Source organism: Chlorocebus sabaeus, chromosome 11, assembly GCF_047675955.1.
Source record: "Chlorocebus sabaeus isolate Y175 chromosome 11, mChlSab1.0.hap1, whole genome shotgun sequence".
Lineage (NCBI taxonomy): Eukaryota > Metazoa > Chordata > Mammalia > Primates > Cercopithecidae > Chlorocebus > Chlorocebus sabaeus.
The window spans coordinates 121441762-121461715 of NC_132914.1; the positions used below are offsets into that span (position 1 = coordinate 121441762).

General features: G+C 49.3%; 1 long non-coding RNA gene across 1 annotated transcript in view; it reads left to right on the plus strand.

The window, feature by feature from the left end:
* Positions 1–19954, plus strand: part of LOC119622742 (uncharacterized) — a 171902-nt gene that overhangs the window by 106077 nt on the left and 45871 nt on the right. The gene's annotated exons all lie outside the window — the stretch shown is intronic.

Consider the following 19954-nt stretch of genomic DNA (forward strand, 5'->3'; position numbering starts at 1 on the left):
TTTCACCATGTTGGCCAGGCTGGTCTTGAACTGCTGGCCTGAAGTGACCCACTCACCTTGGCCTCCCAAAGTGCTGGGATTACAGGCATGAGCCACTGAGCTTGGCCCTGATTGATTTTTTTTGTCTTCCTATTACCTACCTATCTATTATCTATCTCTCTGTCATCTATCAATCTTATCCATCTATCTATGCATCTATCAATCATCTGTCCATCTCTTTGCTTCTTGTTAAGTACTGAATTGTGTCCCCCTCGAATTCATATGTTGAAACCCTAACCCCAATTTGACTATATTTGGAGATAAGGCTTTTAAGGAGGTCATTGAGGCTAGATAAGGTCATGAGGCTGGGTCCCTGATCCCAATATGGCTAGTGTCCTCATAAGAAGAGGTACCAGGGATATGTGCACACAGAAGAAAAGGCTGTGCGAGGGCCCAGCAAGAAGGTGGCCATCTGCAAGCCAGGGAGAGAGGTCGTGGGGGACACCCAGCTGCCAACACCTTGATCCTAGACTTCCAGTGTCTAGAATTGTGATAAAATTAATTTCTATTGTTTAAGGCACACATTCTGTGGTATATTCTAATGGCAGCCCTGACACACACAGATTTTGATACCAAGAAGTAGGGTGCTGCTGTAACAAATACCTAAAAGTGTAGATGTGGCTTTGGAATTGGGTAAAAGGTAGCGGAGGAAGATTTTTGAGGGGCATGTTAGGAAAAGCCTGGTTTGCCTTGAAGAGACTGTTGGTAGAAGCATGGATGTGGAAGGTGATTCCACTGAGGGCTCCGATGGGAAGGAGGAGCATGTTATTGGAACTGTAAGAAAGATGGCGCTTGTTATAAAGTGGAGAAAACGTGGCTGGATTGTATTCTGGTGTTTGCAGAGAGAAGAGAAGTTAAAAGTGATGAACTTGGATATTTAGCTGTAGAAATTTCCTTTTTTTTGAGACGGAGTCTCACCGTGTCACCCAGGTTGGAGTGCGGTGGTGCAATCTCGGCTCACTGCAACCTCTGCCTCCCGGGTTCAGGAGACTCTTCTGCCTTAACCTCCTGAGTAGCTGGGATTACAGGCACGTGCCACTGTGCCCGGCTAATTTTTTGTATCTTTAGTAGAGACGGGGTTTCATCATATTGGTCAGGCTGGTCTCAAACTCCTGACCTTGTGATCTGCCTGCCTCAGCCTCCCAAAGTACTGGGATTACAGGTGTGGGCCACCACGCCCGGCCTTAGCTGTAGAAATTTCTAAGCAAAGTGTTGAAGGTGTGGTCTAGTTTCTCCTTACTGCTTATTGTAAAATGTGAGAGAACAGAGAAATATAAATTGAAGGAATTTTTAAGCAAGAAGGAACTAGACCTTGAAGATTTGGAAAATTCTCAGCCTATTTATATTTCAAAAAATGAGGAAGCAGGTTCTGGAGAGAACAGCAGGGGTTGGCTAGAAATTCATTTTACATAGATAATGTGGGTGCGACGTGTGGATTTAATCAGTCATTTCAGCAGAAGTTAGCCAAAGAGATGGGATTATACCAGCAGAGACCCTGCCAGGCCTGGACCAATGGGGACAGAGACAGGACATAGTGTCCCGTGGAGATGGATGTCCTGGAATTTGACAGGACAGTAGAGCTATTCATCTGTGAGCATGCATTATCCTTGAAGAAAAGAGAAGAACCCTGGAGGCAACTCAGAGGTTGGCAGGGCTGGCACTGCCACCACAGACCGGGGAACAAAGCTGTGTCCTTCTTGGTTTCAAAGGGTTAGACCGATGCTCAGAGACTTGGGGCTGGGGCCGCCGCCTCGGGCCATGGCACCCGGACTACAGGCTACTGCCCCAGTGGGCCTGGAAGGCAGGATGCTGAGCCAAAGAGGATTATTCTTGAGGCTTAAGAGCAAATGGAATTTGCCTTGCTAGGTTTTGGACTGGCTTGGGACCCATCACCCCTTTCTTCTTTCCGACGTCTCCCTTTTGGAATGGGAATGTCTATCCCATGTTGGTCCCACCACTGCGTCTTGGAAGCACATAACTTGTCTGGTTTCATGGGTTCAGAGCTGGAGAGGAATTTCGCCTCAGGATGAATCATGCGTTAAGCCTCACCCATACCTAATTTAGATATTCAGACGAGACTGGACCTAGAGTTAATGCTGGAATGCGTTAAGACTTTTGGGGTTATTGGAATTGAATGTAATTTGCATGTGAGAAGGATATGAATTTGGGGGGCCAGAGGGTGAATTTATATTACGGACTGAATTATGTCCCTCCCCCAAATTCATATGTTGAAGCCCTAACCCGCCATGGGACTGCATTTGGAGGTAGAACCTTTGAAGAAGTAATTACGGGAAAATCAGGTTGTAAGAGAGGGTCCCTAACCCAGTACAGCTGATGTTCTTATTAGGAGAGAGAGAGAGAGACACCAGGGATGTGTGTGCACCTAGGAAAGGCCATGTGAGGACCCTGTGAGAAGGCCCCATCTGCAAGCAAAGGAGAGCAGCCTCAAGAGAAACCAGACCTGGCGCCATCTTGATCTTGGACTTCCAGCCTCCAGAACTGGGAGAAGTGAATTGCTGTCGTTTAAGCCGCCAGTCTGTGGTCCATTGTTGTGGCAGCCTTAGAGACTAATGCAGGTGCATAGGCACCGACCATCTCTGGAAAGATACCTAAGAAACCAAGAACAGAGACTGCAGGTGAGAAGGTGAACTGGGTATCTGGGGATTGGGAAAGAATTTCTGAGTAATTTCTCAGTAGATCTGTTTTTATGCTCCGTTTATATTAAAATATTTTAAAATAACAGTGATAAAACTTAGAAACTATTTTTTCTTTTTGAGATAGAGCCTCACTCTGTTGCCCAGGCTGGAGTGCAGTGGCACGATCTTGGCTTACTGCAACCTCCACCTCCTGAGTTCAAGCGATTCTCCTGCCTCAGCCTCCCGAGTAGCTGGGACTACAGGCGTGCACCACTACGCCTGGCTAATTTTTTTATTTTTAGTAGAGATCAGGTTTCACTATGTTGGCCAGGCTGGCCTCGAACTCCTGACCTCAAGTGATCTGCCTGCCTTGGCCTCTCAAAGTGCTGGGATTATAGGCATGCGCCACTGCACCTGGCCTAATATTTTTAATTGATATGACAATGTATTTTAAGAGTAGCCGTCAGCACCGTAGTAAATGATGGAGTCATGCAGACATTCCTATTAAAAATTAGGAACAAGACAAGAGTGCCTGTTATCACTGCATGACTGAATGTTGTTCTGGTTAAACCACATAAGCCAATGCAATAAGACATGGATATTAGAGGCCGGGCGCGGTGGCTCACGCTTGTAATCCTAGCACTTTGGGAGGCCGAGGTGGGCGGATCATAAGGTCAGGAGTTCGAGACCAGCCTGGCCAACACATTGAAACCCCATCTTGGCCGGGCGCGGTGGCTCAAGCCTGTAATCCCAACACTTTGGGAGGTCGAGACGGGCGGATCATGAGGTCAGGAGATTGAGACCATCCTGGCTAACATGGTGAAACCCCGTCTCTACTAAAAAATACAAAAAACTAGCTGGGCGAGGTAGTAGGTGCCTGTAGTCCCAGCTACTCGGGAGGCTGAGGCAGGAGAATGGCATAAACTTGGGAGGTGGCACTTGCAGTGAACTGAGATCCGGCCACTGCACTCCACCTGAGCGACAGAGTGAGACTCAGTCTCAAAAAAAAAAAAAAGGTGGCGGGCGCCTATAGTCCCAGCTCCTCGGGAGGCTGAGGCAGGAGAATTGCTTGAACCCTGGAGGTGGAGCTTGCAGTGAACCAAGATTGCGCCACTGCACTCCAGCCTGGGTGACAGAGCTAGACTCCATCTCAAAAAAAAAAAAAAAAAAAAAAAAAAAAGACATGGATGTTAGAAAGAGGAAACTGATTGAAAAGAAGATGGGCTTATTATTTACAGAGGAGAGTGCTTTCTACTATGATTGCTTTGCTATTTGGTGGTTGTGATACATATTTTATATATTTTTTGAGATATGGATCATTTTTTAGGGGCATCTTCTATCATTTGTTTATAAGCACAGATATGGGGAGGTGGATATAGGCAACATTTAAACTTAAGTGGCTCTGAAATGTATTTTACATTAATTGCAATAATCCTACTTGCAGAATTTTTAAATGGCGACATAAGGAGGCCATATTTATTTAAAGGAGAATGTTAGGGCAAAAGGCAAACTCATAGGAGGCTGGGTGGTGAGAAGGATGGAAGGAGGCCTTTTTGGGCCGCTCATCTGTGAATTTCTCCCACCTCTAGAGGCTTTCAGCAAGCTGAAACCCAACTAGTGCATGGAAGGTAATTGGCTATAATTAATTCCACAACCTTGGGCCCCTTGCAAGGCCGCCTGGTTAAACAAAAGCAAAAACACATTGCAGCAAACTCTTCTCTGCTGCCTAACTCTGGATTCGTGAGACTAGAGTCCTTTTGACCGTGCCCTGCCAATTGCCAAAAACCCGTCGACAGGCTGGGTCCTAAAGGACCCTCGCTCGGGAAGCCCTCGCCCTGGGGAGGGAGCACGGAGGCCGGCTCTTTGCGGTTGCTGTGTCTTTGCTTTCTGCAGGCCCAGCTGTGTAAGCCCCTCTGGGTCCCAGTTGGCCAAGTTGCTTTTGTTCCTTCTTTATTTTGGTTCTAGTAGAACAAAGTGGTTTCAGCTGCTTACCCTCATGGGCCCTGAGCTGCTGGAAAAGGGTGGCAGCGTGGGGAGGGGGTGCCCCTTAGAATCGCTCTACTTCTGAGTCCTCACTTTGCCCAGTCAGACCCCACAAGTGGCTGACCCCAAGAGATGGCGCTCAGGGGCCTTCTCGCTGCATTTCCTCTTTGCATCCTCTCCCCTATAATTCATTCTACACACAGTAGCCGGAATGATCTTTCAGAAACATAAATCACATCAGCCTCTGTTTAAACACATCCCCCTCCTAGCCCTTCCCCTGGCTTTCTTTTGCTCTTAGTATCAAATCCAAACTCCATTCTCAGGTCCTCAGGACCCTCCCTGATCTCCCTCTGTCTACCTCTTCAAGTTAATCTAGCATCACTCCCTCTGGACCCATTGGCCTTGCTGTTCCTTGAATACTCCATGCTTGTCCCTTCACTTCCTGTTCTCTTTGTCTGGAAGATCTGCCCTCAGGGCGCTACAGGGCTTGCTCTTTCTTATCCTTAAAATCTCAGCTTTGAACCTTCCCTGAGTTCTCTACCACCGGCAGACCCCTTCCAGCTCATTCTCTCCCTGTAGTCTTTTACATTATTTGTTGGTTTGCGTATTTATTTCCTGTATCTCCCTAGCCCACCCCTGACCATGAAGAAGAGGCCGCTTCCCTTCCATGAGGGCAGAGACTCTGTCTTATCGCTGCTGTGCTTTGCACAGAGTAGAGAACAAAAAACACACATTCAGTGATTTTAGTTGATTATTTAAGGAGACGCATATGCCTGAGGACTGAGTTTATCAGAACAAACTCTAAACAGAGGTGGTTTACTTCAAAGGCCAGGAAGTGAAGCTTCAGCGTCCTCACCTGAATAGCCACCTCCAAGGCCCTGGATCTAATCTTGCTCTTGTAATTTTGTACTTTTTTTTTTTCTTTTGAGGAAGTCCCCTGAAATTGCATAAGCTTCAGATGCCTCAAAACCTGGACCTACTCTGGCCACCAAAGATGAGTTAGTGGTCAGATGCCAGGCTGGGTAGCAAAGAATGGTGATCATCATAATAAACAATAACAATAATAACAGCCTCCTGGTAGGAATAATAGTAACAATCATAGCGGAACTGTCACTTAGCAAGCCCCGTGCTTGTGCTAACAGCCACTCTGCAATGCTACACCCATTTTCAAGATGAGGAAACGGAGGCTCGATGGGTGGAGAGGCTCGCCAAGCAAGCTCGGGCCTGGCTGCTGCTTGAACTCATGCTCACGGCCATGGCTTAGTTTTCATCAAATAGCCCAGAAAGTGGCTTAGTAACCTGTAGGAAGTGTTTCTTGGGCTGGGCGCGGTGGCTTACGCCTGTAATCCCAACACTTTGGGAGGCCGAGGGGACGGATCACGAGGTCAGGAGATGGAGACCATCCTGGCAAACACAGTGAAACCCCGTCTCTACTAAAAATACAAAAAATTAGTTGGGTGTGGTGGTGGGCGCCTGTAGTCCCAGCTACTCAAGAGGCTGAGGCAGGAGAATTGCTTGAACCCAGGAGGCAGAGGTTGCAGTGAGCCAAGATTGTGCCATTGCACTCCAGCCTGGGTGACAGAGGGAGACAGTCTCAAAAAAAAAAAAAAAAAAAAAAAGAAAATGTTTCTTTTCAGGCCCCTGACTCCTATGGGCTGAGCAGAATTTTGCAGAGGGGCCCCAGCCCTGTCCATTGAAGGACCCTCAGTCCCTCTCCTTTCTGGTGACCCTGACTCATACCCCATGAAGCTAGATGTGGGCAGTGGTGGAATTCCACTTGTGGGGAAGCCCTGACCCCTATTCTGCAGCTATTTCCAGTACAGCTGGTCCTCACTATTTGTGGTTTCTGTATTTGCGAATTTGCCTGCTCACCGAAATGCATCCATAACTCCAAATCCAGTACTCACGACACCTTGGCCGTCATTTGACGCATGCCGAGTGGTGAACGACACACACGCTCTCAGCTGAGGTTGCACAGGGCAGCGCTCTGCCTCCCGGCGTCGGCTCGCGCACCCCTAACAAGTGTCCTTTTCACAGTCTGTTTGGTGTCATGCTTTTTGCACTTGTGTGCTTGTTGTTGGTTTTGCTGTTTGCGATGGCATCCTTGTGGAGCGGTGAAGGGCGGGTCTGGTGTTCCTGAGCTGTGGGGTGCCTGGTAGAGAAGATGCGGGTGTTATGGACACTTCGTTCGGCCTGAGTTAGAGAGGCTTTGGCTATGGGATGCATGTGGATGAATCAACATTGGACATTAAACAAGGTGTCTTCAAACAACACACACATAAAACAAGGTTATGCATTGATCAGTGGATGAAAATATGGTGCCTAGAGGCCTGCAGGAACCTAACCCTGTATTTTCCCTGAGAGCAAGGGTTCAGCATTTGTGAATTCAGTGTTCGCAGGGACCTCCTAAAACATAACTCCTGCGAATAGCGAGGACTGCTTTATCTCTTTTCTGGCCCCAAACTGGATTTGAGTAGGTGCTCTGCAAGCCTGTTCTGCAGCGTCTTTCGCTTCTGAATTCGCAGCATCATGCATATTAGGTGCAGTGGAGTTTTGCCAACCACGGGTGCCTACAGATATCTGCGGCCTTTGGGCAAACCTGTCAAGAGTGTGTGCCGTGGCTTCTGAAATGCACTGGAATATTCCCTGGCTGCATGCTGTGCTTCTTTCCACGGGGCTGTGTGTGTTACCCACTCCATAAGAAGGAAACAGTTCAGTAACATACCTACAGCCCATCTTGAGCTATTCAGAGCCACACCGAGCGAAGGTGCTGGCACTGGTTGAACACCACACCTGAGTTATTCTTTGTCATGTTGATTGCAGGCCGCTTTATACAAAGATCGCGAAAAGGACAATTTCTAAAAAGGTTGAGGCTGGGCGCGGTGCTCACACCTGTAATCCCAACACTTTGGGAGGCCGAGGCAGGTGGATCACCTGAGGTCAGGAGTTCAAGACCAGCCTGACCACCATGAAGAAATCCCGTCTCTACTAAAAAAATACAAAAATTAGCCAGGTGTGGGAGCTACTTGGAGGCTGAGGCAGGAGAATTGCGTGAACCTGGGAGGCGGAGGTTGCGGTGAGCTGAGATCGAGCCATTGCACTCCAGCCTGGGCAACAAGAGTGAAACTCCATCTCGAAAAAAGAAAAAAAAAGATTGAGACTTAAAATGGGACCCTACTGTTTTGAATCAAATTCCCTTTAAAAACATAGACTCAATTTCTTTCCCTTCATCCTCCCTGCCCCTGCCCCAGGTCTGGAACCGTTCTCCCCCATCCTTCCCTGGACCCCAGTCTGCTTCATCACACATCAGGATTGGCCATTCAAATTCTCCTTTTATAGGACGTGTGCTGCACTGACGGGCTTAACATTCCCTCCTTGTTTTCAGTGGGCCAGAGCGTGCAGGGGGCCCTGGGCGGGAGCAGGAGGCTGAGGAGAGCCTGCCGCAGCCATGAAACGACCAGGTTCCTCTTTCTCAGGTGCAGGCTCTCCTCTGCCAGGCTGTGCAGCCAGTTCCGCCTGTTTACAAGCAGAGGTTGGCTGCCTGCAACCTTCCTAGAGGTGGGAGCAAGCCAGGGGGTTTATCAAAAACTGGGGAGGGTGAACACGGTGCAGGGAGAGTTGGGGAGGAGGGAGAAGGAGGGGGCAACGCCGTCTGGGAGCCTGAGCTTCCATCTGTCCTTGCACAAAAGGACCCGTGCATTCAGTGTGTGCGCGTGTACACACGTGAGCATGTGTGAGCAGTCATTTGGAGCCACGGAGGAGAGGGGGTGTGGTAGATTAAGGGAGTTCAGCCACAGAAAAGAAAGTTGATAACCAAAGAATTCTGTTTGGATTCTTACAGGCAGAGCAAGAAAAGTACCATTTCGTGTGGACGCTATCTTCCTAATATAAAACAGAAACTCAGGGGTCTGGTTTCGTAGGCAGTGGGTTGGGCCAAGGCCTGTGCGAGATATGAGTTTTCCAGAAACTGAAGTTATAAGGAAAAATGAAATCGTTCTCCCCGGCGCGTCCCCTCCCCAGACTCCAGGACACCGCAGCCTGCTGTGGTCCAGAGTTCTTCCGCGAGGCCGACCCTTCTGGACAGTTCTTTGCCGCTCAGGCTAAAATCAGATCCAGAGTTGGCCTCAGTAGCTGACAAAGCTTCTTCCCACATCTGCTTGGGTTGACATAGCTTAGAAATCCTTTGGGAAGAGAATATGTGGGCGATTGGAGAACTCTGAATGTGGCCTGGTATTAGATGATATTACAGAGGCCAGAGAGAAAGAGAGACAGAGAGGGAGGGAGGGATGGAGGAAGAGAGGAAGAGAGAGAGAGGGAGGAAGGCATGGAGAGAGAATAAACAGCAAAGTGTTAACCATTGTTGACTCTGGGTGGTGCATGTAATTGTACATGTGCTACTAACTAAACATTTACATAATAAAATGTTTTCTTTAAAAAGTACTTTTAAGAAAAATACTTTGAAAATAAATCTAATGTCTGACATTTAAAAAAAAATCCTTTGGGATTCTTTTTTGTTTGTTTTTTGAGACAGGGTCTCACTCTGTCACCCAGGCTGGAGTGCAGTGGCACCATCTCAGCTCACTGCAACCTCAACTTCCCCGGCTCAAGTGATCCTCCCAACACAGCCTCTGAGAAGCTGGGACTACAGGTGCTCATCACCACGCCTGGCTAATTTTCATATTTTTTGTAGAGAGAGGGTCTTGCCATGTTGACCAGGCTGGTCTCAAACTCCTGAGCTCAAGCATTCTGCCCGCCTCAGCCTCCCGAAGTGCTGGGATTACAGACGTGAGGTCACTGCACCCTGGCCTGAGTTTTCTTAAAGAGAAACTTGGGCACAGAAAACCTCCTGCTTTCCTGGGCACAGGCCTGGCACTAAGGCTGGTATGGGGAGAGTTGGCCTTGAGAACCAGATTGGTTAGGTGGGGGTGGGTGGAGGGGGAGAGTGGAGGGCAGGCCTGGCCTTGCTTCCTGATCTTGTCTGCCTGAGCATATCCAAAATAAAATACTGGGGTAACTTGAGCTAGGACGCCTGTCGGCCTGGACATTGAACAAAGCCAGCGGCCTTCTCCATGCTCCTAGGGACCGTTTCTCTTGGACTCCAAGATCATCCTGCTTCAGAAGTTTTATCTCTATCTAGGGAGTCTGATCCAACTGAGATGGAATTCACTGGAAGGAAGAGGCTGCCCTTCTACACTCTGAGCTTGATCAAGTGTGACGCTGGCAGGGAACGTGGTGTGTGCCAGGGACATGCACATTGTCACATTCAACCCACCGAACCCTCTGAAGGGAGAGCCTTGATTACCCCCACTTACAGACGGGAAAACAAGCCCAGGGAGGGCATTTATTCCTGGAATTCACCTGGACAGGTGAGGCTGGGATTCACCTGTGAGATCCAAAACCAGCCCTCTTGCTGCTATGTGTTCATCACAGCCGTAATAACGGTGGCAGACACATTGCAAATGGCTCTTGGCCACCATGGCGGAATCTGGCTGAATGGCCATGGAATATTTTTGCCAGGTTTCCCTGGACCTTCTGAGCACCTTGCTTAGAAAACGATCTCCTTGAGAATAGAAACAGCGCGGGCTCTGCAGAGCAGTCCCCGACTCCAGGCTTGTGCCTGCCCAGTTTAGTTTCCTCCTCCTTTTCCTCCCAGGAGAACGGAAGGAGCTGGGTTTCCAGCAGGTTTGAGAAAGGCCGGCAGTTTCTCTTTATAAATCACTTTCCTCTCCCGAAGACAAATGGCTTTCTCCTCTTTCTTGTGTTCCTTTGTGTTTTTTCTCCATTTTAATGCTGCCACGGTTACTTCTTTTAACCTGATCTAGCTTGTCTGAAAACATTCTGGGGGGTGTCCATGTATTACGGGGTAACTTGGAAGTTACTGCTCATGAATTGTTTCAATCAGGGGCTCCAAAGCTCCCTGGGGATGGCCCTGGCCCTGCCTTACGATCTTGCAGGCCCCCATGTGCCCCAGGTCATGAGACATGTTCAATAAACCTATTCCGAGTCATCTCCCAGCACCTAGCACAGTTCTTCGCATACCACAGGCTCTCAATAAATATTTATTGAAGGAACAAATTCGCTTGCAGTGCCTGACACTATAGAAAGAATCACTGGGAGAGTCCCTTGGGTGCCACCCTGGAAACACAGCTCACAAATCTGGGACCATCTGTCAGGCTCCTGGAAGGCCCAGGGAAGAAAAAAAGAAAAAGCCATCTATTTTTCCCAAAATAGCACAAACAGGATTTCCTGGAGGGAGCGGAGCTGGGGAGCAGGCTGCGTTTGGAAATGGAAAATGCAGGCTTGCTCGCAGCATGAGTCCTGCTGGCTTGACTTCTGCCAGGAATCCCACAGGCTCCCCTGCCCTGGGTGCTTCTTGGCATTCAGCGGTGACTTCAGAGCAGGTGGACACAGGGAAATTGGTGAACTGTTAATCCACTTCAAAGAGTTTAATGTGCATGTTGATAAAATTGTCCTTCACCATGGACAGCCCAAAGGAGCCCCAGGGGCTGCTTGTCTTGGGCCAGTCCCTTCTCCTTCTCCAGGGCCCCTCATGCCTGCTTTCTGCCCGTCTCTCCCCAAGCCTGGCCGTTGCACCGGAGGCTGCACACCCCGGGGAGAGGTGTTGCAATGTTTAGACAGCCGGGGCTCAAATCCAGGCTCCTCCATCTACCAGGTGTGTGGTCTTGTACAGGTACCGCTCTGTGCCTCAGTTTCCTCTTCTGTGTCATGGCGATGAGTATCTCCTACTCATAATGAGGCCATGGAGGAAATGAATGGAGCTAATAAAATAAAGCATTTAGAATAGCATCTGCATACTCTGTGCTTGCTAAGTGTGAGCTGCTTGGATTTCTGCAGCCTCTGCACACAGTTCCTCTGCCCTCACAGCTCCCATTTCAGCTGATGGTGTCATCATCTGCCCACTTGTGTGTCCTGAAGTCTGGGGTCTGCTGATCTCCCATATCAGGGCTGTGGTGCATCCGTTTTCCTGGGGGCTGCTGTAGCAAATTACCATAGGATGGGGGTTCACAGTGGCAGACATGGATCCTCTCACGGCTCTGGAGGCTGGAGGTCCACAAGCATGGTGTCTGTAGGGCTGCACTCCCTCCAGGGGCTCTCTTTGCTCCTTCCAGCTTCTAAAGGTTCCAGCTTCCTTGGCTGTGGCTGCGTCGCTCTGGTCTCTGCCTCAGTCCTCCCACAGCCTCCTCCTCTGTGTCTCTGTGTCTCCTCCTTTTCTTTTTTTTTTTTTCTTTTGTGATGAGGTCTCACTCTGTCACCCAAACTGAAGCACCGTGGAGTAACCACGGCTCACTGCAGCCTTAACTTCCCGGGCTCAAGGGATCCTCCCACCTCGGCCTTCCAAGTAGCTGGGACTACAGGTGCATGCCACCACACCTAGCTAATTTTTTTTTTTAGTAGAGATGGGGTCTCACTATATTTCCCAGGCTGGTCTCGAACTCCTGGGCTCAAGAGAACCTCCTGCGTTGGCCTCCCAAAGTGCTGGAAGTACCAGGTGTGAGCCACGGTGCCTGGCCCCTCGCCTCTCTTCATAAGGACAGTTGTGACTGGGATTAGGGGCCACCTGGATCATTCAGGATAGTCACAGCTCGAGATCCTTAACTTAAACACATTAGCAGAGACCTTTTTCCCGAATAAGATCACAGTCACAGCTTCTGGGTGGATGTATTTTTGGGAGGCCATCATTCAACTCATTGTAACCACCGACTTCTATCTCCAGAATGTCCTTGGAACTCATCACCTTCTTTCCATTCCAGAGAACACAGCTCAGGCCTTATCATCTGTCTGAGCCTCTCCTGGAACTCACCACCTCCTCACCCTGTCTCTAATCTGTCCTTCCAAGTCGTCCTCCAGATCGCATCAACCTAGAACTGTCTTTCCCAGATGGCAGCTGCTATTCACAAGCGACAGCTGAGCACTTGAAACGTGTCCTGTTGGAATTGAGATGAGCTGAAGTATAAAATACATACTGGATTTGGCAGACTTAGTACAAAAAAAGAGCAAATATCCCATCCACCTTTTCGAAGTGGATTGTCTACTGAAACAGACGCTATCTTGGATATATTGGGTTAAATGTGTATCACTCTCTGATGCTCTGTCTGCTGGTGTCAGTTACCTAGACCTGGGTAACAGGCTGCGCCCTACACCCAGTGGTTTCAAAGATTAAATCGCTCGTGCTTTTGTGGTTTGGCTCAGAAGTTCCTGTGCCGATTTCGCTTGGGTTCACTCAAGTGTCTGTCTTCAGCCAACAATCCCTGGGCTGGAAGATCTGAGATGGCCCCACTGGAGGGCCTGATGGGTGGCTGGTGCTGGCCTTGGGTCTCCCCAGTGTGGTCTCCCGCCCTCCAGTCAGCTGGACTGATTTCCTGACAAAAGTCATGGAGGCCTCAGGGTACAATTCCAAGAAGATGGGAAGCTTCAGACTCTTAAGGCCTGGGCCCTAAGATGATGTCACTTCCCCTGCATCCTATTGGTCAAAGCAAGTCACATGGCCAGCCCAGATTCCAGGAAGTAGAGAATAGACTCGCCTCTGGGAGGGAGCAGCAACTAAGCCACACTGCCAAGGGGCCTGCCTACTCTGTGGCCATGGAAGAGTCTGCTGCCCAGCCTTTGACTCCTCTGTCCACACGGGATCAAGCCCATGCTTCCCCCACTCACTCCTTTCTGTGCTAGCCCCTGGCCTACCATGCCTAGGCTGCCTACGGCCAGTACCTGCCTGGCCTCTCCCCATGGAACCCCCAAACTAGGGCCATCTGGTCATCCCCTCTCATGGACAACAGCCTGGCACCTAAGATGCACTGGAGGGCAAGAACAGAGACGTCTCTCGCCATCCCTCTTGCACCTGCTTTCACCCACTCCCACGCCCCTGCATGCCCAGGCTCTGTCCCTGTGATTCAGGCATCTGCCCATCATTTTCTCCTCCCGTGGCCCTATCAACACAAATGCACAACACTCTGTGCTCACTCCTGGCTGCGGAGTAGCCCTCTCTCTTTCAGGGAGACTGGGAGATGGTTGATTGGCGCCCACATTCCCGGAGTCTCAGACAACAGTCCCTTCAGCCTGGGCTCCAGAATAAACACGGCGGTTGACTGGGTTTTCTCAGGCGGAGTGAAGGTGGAGAGAGGTTTCTGTTTGTTGCTTTTGAGTTGGCTGCTGGGCTGTAAAGACTCACAAAGGGTCCAATGTTCTGTCCCCATGATTCAAGCATACTCATGGATTTTTTTGCCTCTGGGTTACTTTATCAACACACCACTGGCACAGCACCTACATTATTTTCTCAGGTGTCATGTAAACCCATCAGACTTCTCAAAAGAAGGAAGCTGGCAGCCTTGACTTCAATAGCATCTCCCAGCCCACCTTCTCATACAGGGCTTTTCCTAAGAGCATGACGGCTATTGATGCGGCGTGCCCACAGACTTGCCGTCGAAGTCTTCCAGCCTCCAAACATTCAACAAGTCACTTCTTTTTCTTGGATCAAGGGGCCTGGCCAAGGAGGGGCCGAGCCAAGCTTTCAGGAAGATGTTAAGAGTGAGCTGGCAGGATGCGGTGGTTGATTCTGCCAGGCAGGAGGAACGCATAGGCGAGGTCGTGTGCTCAGGGGACCAGCCTGGGGGAGGATGGGGATGAGGAGGCTGTAGGCTGGACTGGGGGTAGGGCAGGGAGGAAAGACCGTCAAGGGAGATTGAACAGGTTCTGGAATCAGGCAGATTCACTCATTCATTCAGTTAGACCAGGGGTCAGTGTTCTGATCACCTCTTATTCACCACACTGATGAAGGCCCTACCCTAAATAGCGTGAGACAGCTGCAGCGCCCAACACTGGACAGATGAGGCTGGCAGCAGTTTGTTGATCGCATATACTCATAGCCTGGGGAAGGTGCACACCTCATGCCACTCGGGGTTGCACTGGAGAGCACAGGGAGCCCACAGGGGCCATGGGAGGCAGGCTTGGTAGTAACAAGAGGATGGGGTGACACTTGGTTCTGTGGGAGGATGTGATGCACTTGTTTGAATAATGTCACGTGCTGGCAGGGAGGTGACACCTGCTAGGCTGATGACTCAGTGGGTGTGTGGGGGCCTTTCCTGCTAGATGGGGGGAGCATTTCTGATGAGGGCAGGGGAATCCATGGTCAGACCTTTGAGGTCCTGCGAGGCTCTGAGATATCAAGGCAGCACTTCGGATTGTAGATCTCACAATACCATCAGCAAACTTGTTTTGTAAAGGGTCGAGTAATATTTTAGACCCAGATAGCCAGGAGACAAAATCAGGCATAATATATAGACCCATGTAACATGAGGTAGAACAAATTGCCACCAAATGTTTATTGACAAAATTCAAAATATTGTCATTCTAATTGAATACGACATTTTACAGTCAAAGTCTCCTATTGAGAAGAATAGAATTCTTTTGGGGAGCTGAGGAACAACATTTTGCTGAACAGGAGTTTAAAGTTAGTGTCATCTGACGTTCATGCGAAATCCATCCTTAGCTCACGGGCCATGCAAAGCAGGCAGTAGTGCAGGCTGGATGTGGCTGATGGGCTGTCGTCTGCCGACTGTCCTTTAGATAAGTCTTTACCCTGTGCCGGGTGCCGCACTAGGCTGCCAGTGGATGAGGCAATCATTTTATGCTCGGATGTTCATAGTCTGGGTGATGGGGTGACTCACAAGTAAACAGCAAGGAGAAATCAATATCATCAGGATGTGATGGCAACTCTGCTAAGGAGATTCTAATGCCTCTTGGTGATATCAAAGAAGTGTTCCCAGGAAGGACCCCTTGGGAAGGAACTTCGAGATGCAGCTGGTGTTTGTACATTTTTGCTGTGTGTATGTGTATGATCCACATGTGTGTATGTGTATGATGTATGCCTTAGGAAGGTCACAGTCACGGCTGTTAGAAAGCTGGACTGCAAGAGATGGAGACCAAGAGGGATGCTATTGCAGTCACCCTGGGGAGACATGAGGAAATCTCGTTCCGAGGGAGGGATGGTGGAAATGAAAAAGGAAGGTGCAAACAAGAGAGGTTTACAAAGTACAGCCAACAGCAGATGGGTTGCTGGGGCTGTGAGGGCCTCTGAAGCGGACAGAGCAAGAGTCAGAAAAGGAAGAAACTGAAGCAATGCAGGGAACAGAGAGGCAGAAGCTGTGGTTATCTGGGGTGGGACACCAGAGTCTAAGATTTCAGAGCTGGGCCAGGTCTGGATATTGAGAAGGTCCAGTATGTGGGCTCAGGAAAGAGTTGCTGCAGTAGACCAGAAGGGACAGTCCTCAAAACAAAAGAAGTCAAGGCTATTTGACCTGAAAATATTAGGTGACTGTGTGTGTGTGGAAGGAGCTGGGTGTAGGGGAGTTCCTGGGCCAGGCACGTAACTTGGTCAGGGTTTCCTGTTATCTACTGCTATGTAACAAGCATCCCCGATTCAGCTTAGTGCCAAAGACAATTTGTTATATATGCAATAGCCCATGAGCTAAGAATGGATTTTGTATGAACATTTGATGATACGAGATACTAGGTTTAAACTCCCATTCAGCAAAATATTCCTGAGCTCCCAAAAAGAATTCCGTTCTTCTCAATAGTCGATTTTTACTATAAAACATAGTATTCAATTATAATTACTATATTTTGCAATAGCATATGTAACAAATATATAACAAATCATCTTCTTTGTTTTGCTGGCCTGAGACACCCTTCCCCAGGTACTGGTGTGACTTTGGCCTTTGCATCTTTACCAAGATGTCACAGGCGGGATGGGGGGGCTTCCTCTAAGCAGGCCCTGCTCTGCATCTTCCACAGCCTCAGCCTCAGCACTCTGGTTGCTTTCTCCCTGCCCCACTGTTTCTTGTTCCCATTGCATTTTGTCGCCTTCTAACACTTAAGAGAATGTGTTTATTAGAGGATTGTTTATTGCTCAGCTCATTTCACTCCTGGTACCCTGTTGGTTCCATGAGAATGGGGATCTTTGTCAATTTCATTCACTGATGCCAGTGCCTGGCATCTACCTGGTCCATACTCAATAAGCCGAGGCCAGCCTCAGACCACCTGTTGCCTGATCAGAGAGGCTGTCTGCGGCCATCTCCCCAAAAGCTGCTCTTCCATTCAAGTCCTTTCTATTTCATTATCCCAATTTATTATCTTCCCAGGGGCACTTATCTAATAGTGTTCTTGTTTATTTATTTACTGCTTTACTGCCTGTCCCTGTGGCTGGAATATAAGTGTCATGATACCAGGAAAAGCCTCTGTCAGTGTCTTATCCCGAAAACAGTGCCCGGCACATAGTAGACGAACATTCGGTGTCTTTCTGGAAGTGTCTACCGAATGCCTGGCACTATCAGCCTGCTTCCCACTGAACTCTGAGACCCTGTTCACCACCACACCTCATGCATGGCCTTGCGTACGCAGCCCTTGGTCAATATTTGCTGAACGGTTGGTATTTCCGTTTACCTGCCTCAAGATAGAGGGCTGGGTGGAAGGATTTCAAATTCTCTCTTTTAGCACGATGGTTCTTTTGGATCAAGGGAACCCAAAGGCAGGAATGTGAGGCGCCCAGAGCCCCCTCCTGCCCAGCCAGTTCACAATGTTGCTTTTCACGTCTTCTCAGATGCAGCCGTGTGCCAGCCCTTAGGAGCGGCTGGGCCGGGCCTTCCTATGTGTCGGGGCCCACAGTGGAGCCTTGTTTCCACTCAGTCCTCTGCGTGAACCGTGCTGGCCAGCTAGTGCCTCCCTGGGGTCTGGCTCCAGCTCTGTGGCAGAGACTTAGAGCCCATGTCTGCTTTCTGTCTCATGGCAGATTTGTGGGAAGTGATGTGTGAACGTGTGTGATCAGGGAGTGGCTGGATGGCCACAACTCCTGGAAAATGAGTCCTGCTTCTCGTAAGATGTGTGTTCCGGTCTGCAGCCTTGCCCCCTACACACTGGTTATTCCCAATTACCTGTAGAACCTGTTATGTATTCTATCTTCCCATAGTCCCCAAACAGCCCCTTTTTTATCCTAGAGATGTGTGACTCGGCAATTAAATTCAGCTAAAAAGCTGCCTCCTCTAGGAAGTCACCCCTGAATGCCTCCTGCTTATCTGCATTACATGTGTTCTCTGACTTCCCAGGGCTTACACTTGTTTGTTTGCTTGTGTCCCACTAGATCGTAAGTTCCTGGGGACAGGGCCGGGAATTTCCAGCACCTGGTGGGCCTGAGTGATTGTTCGGAAATGAAGGAATAAACAAGTGAGTGAGTGATAGCTCTTATAGCAGCCATATCAGCCATATACTGTCTTGGAGTCTTGGTTTGCCTGTGTGTTCTGTGAGGGCTGGCCTGATGGTTTTTCTAAAATCCTTTAGCGCAGCTATTTTCAGTTGGCGGCGTTTTTTTTCACTCCTCAGGAGACATTTGTCAGTGGCTGGAGACATGTTTGGGTGCCACAGCTGGGTGAGGGATTCCTGGCATCTGATGGGTAGAGGCCAGTGATGCTACTGAGGGTCAGCCCCATAGCAAAGGGTGATCCAGCCCAAATTTCAGCAGTGCCCAGGCTGAGAAACCCTACTAGCCATTTCTATGATGTTTTCCTTTCAGTCTGGGACCCAGGGAGGGAGACTGGTACAAAGAAATAGACGATATCATCAAAGTTCTGAGAGTGTACACAGAGGGAGTGAGGACAGAATGGTGACTTATTTTGTACCTATCTGTCTTCTTCATTTTGTGTATAACATTTCCAAGTCCACAGCTGGGTGCAGTGGCTCACGCCTGTAATCCCAGCAGTTTGGGAGGCTGAAGAGGGTGGATCACGAGGTCAGGAGATCATAACCATCCTGGCTAACATGGTGAAACCTTGCCTCTACTGAAATTACAAAAAAAAGTTAGCCGGGTTTGGTGGTGGACACCTGTAGTCCCAGCTACTCGAGAGGCCGAGGCAGAAGAACGGCGTGAACCTGGGAGGCAGAGCTTGCAGTGAGCCAAGATCAGGCCAAAACAAACAAACAAAAAAATTTCCAAGTCTACGAGCTACGTGGAACAGACCTCCCCGACTTATTTCCCAAGTGTATCAGTTACACATGCTGTGTAACAAAACATCCCAACACATAATGGCTTGTAGCAATGCCCACTTACTCTTACTCATGAGTCTGTTGGTTGGCTGTGCAGTTCTGCTGATGGGGCTGGGTTCAGCTGACCTCTGTGCCTCTATGGGGCAGCTGGTGAGTCAGCTCGGGGCTGGTTGGTTCAACCTGGCCTCAGCTGCGATGACTCAGTTCCATGGGGTCTCTTTTCCTGGGAGCTTGTTCCCATGGCACAGGCAGGCGCCCAAGGCTCAGAACTGGCCTACCATCACTCTCCCATATCCCATTGGCCAAAACAAGTCACATAGCTGGGCCCAAAGCAAGAAATAGACTCTGCCTCCTAAAGGGAGAAGCCGCAAAGTCACTTTGCAAAGGAGTGTGGATATAGGGAGGGTGAGAGTCGGGGTCATTTCTGCAATCAGTCTGCCCCAGTCAATCAAGTGCAGTTTGTTTCGTTCGTTCCCCTCCCGACTCCTGACTTTCCTAATTGTACTCTCAGCCCCTGGAGGAGCTGAACCACCCTAGAAATTGGCCCTTACCTTTCTTCACGCATTTGATGTATTCTGTTAAACAGTGACCTGTGTGCTTCTGACTACCATAGCGATATCTGACTCCCTCCCTCCCCAGATGGAGAATCTCACCCACCCAAATACACACACACACACACACACACACACACACACACACACACAACATTCCTGGCTGGCTGGCTGCCCAGAAACACATCAAACTGAAACTATCCTTAAACAAACTCCCATCACCATCCACCTCCCTAAACTTTAGTTTCAGTTCATGGCCTCACCATCCACTTACCCAAGCCAGAAATGTCAGTGTCCTCCTCCCTCCACATCCAGTCAATACCCAAGCTCTGCCAATGCTACTTCCCCAATATTTTTTGGACCTAACACTGCTCAGGTTTGCAAGCTCTTCATCTCTCAGTTGGATATAGCAATATCCTTTTAAATCATGTCCTCCCCTCTTGGATTGTCCCCTCCCCCATTAAATCAGTGAAGCCATCCTTTATCCTGCGAAACACACCCTGACAGTATTTCTTGATAAGGGGTGAAGACTTCTGTGTTGTTAGATGGAATTACAACCACAAATGTCTGGATCATGCCCCACCCATTACCTCTCCTGTCCATGGGTACCCCAGAGGAGTTGTGCACCCAGAATCGATGTCAGAAGAGGAATTAACACAAAGCTTTATTGTTAGCTGGGTCGGGGCTAGTAATCAG